A 659-nucleotide genomic window follows, 5' to 3' on the forward strand; every position below is an offset into this window, starting at 1 on the left:
AGCTGAAACTTGCATTCCACTCAACTGTTGAGTAATTAAATTCATCTGATGACTCAAAATTTTATTTTGAGCAAGGATAGTATTAAGAGCTTCTACTTCCATAACACCTTTCTTCTGAGGAGCCTCAGAGTTCACAGGATTCCTGTTAGATGAGTATAAATATTGGTTGCTAGCAACCAACTCAATAAACTCAATAGTCTCCTCCGGTGTCTTCTTCATGTGCAATGAACCACCTGCAGAATTATCTAAGAACATCTTGGACATCTCACCCAAACCTTCATAAAAGATATCTAGTTGGGTCCATTTGAAGAACATATCCGGAGGGCATTGCCTAGTCAGTAGCTTGTATCTCTCCCAAGCTTCATAAAGAGTTTCACCATCCTTCTGCCTAAAGGTTTGAACCTCCACCCTAAGCTTAGTCAGCTTCTTTGGTGGGAAAAATTTAGTAAGAAACCCAGTGACAACCTTATTCCAAGTATCCAAACTCTCCTAGGGTTGAGAATCTAGCCACAGCTTTGCTTTGTGTTTCAAGGCAAATGGGAAGAGCATGAGTTTGTACACCTCAGGATTCACCCCATTAGTTTTCACAGTATCACAAATCTGCAGAATATTAGAGATAAACTAATTGGGATCTTCCTGAGGGAGTCCATGATACTGGC

General features: G+C 40.4%; 1 non-coding gene across 1 annotated transcript; it reads left to right on the top strand.

Moving 5' to 3' along the window:
* The first annotated feature begins 310 nt into the window (after positions 1-310).
* LOC127746078 (small nucleolar RNA R71) lies at positions 311-417 on the top strand. Its single transcript, XR_008007698.1, has one exon. It is a non-coding gene; the product is annotated as a small nucleolar RNA R71 (small nucleolar RNA).
* Positions 418-659: the final 242 nt, after the last annotated feature.

The sequence above is a fragment of the Arachis duranensis genome, chromosome 3 (assembly GCF_000817695.3).
Source record: "Arachis duranensis cultivar V14167 chromosome 3, aradu.V14167.gnm2.J7QH, whole genome shotgun sequence".
Lineage (NCBI taxonomy): Eukaryota > Viridiplantae > Streptophyta > Magnoliopsida > Fabales > Fabaceae > Arachis > Arachis duranensis.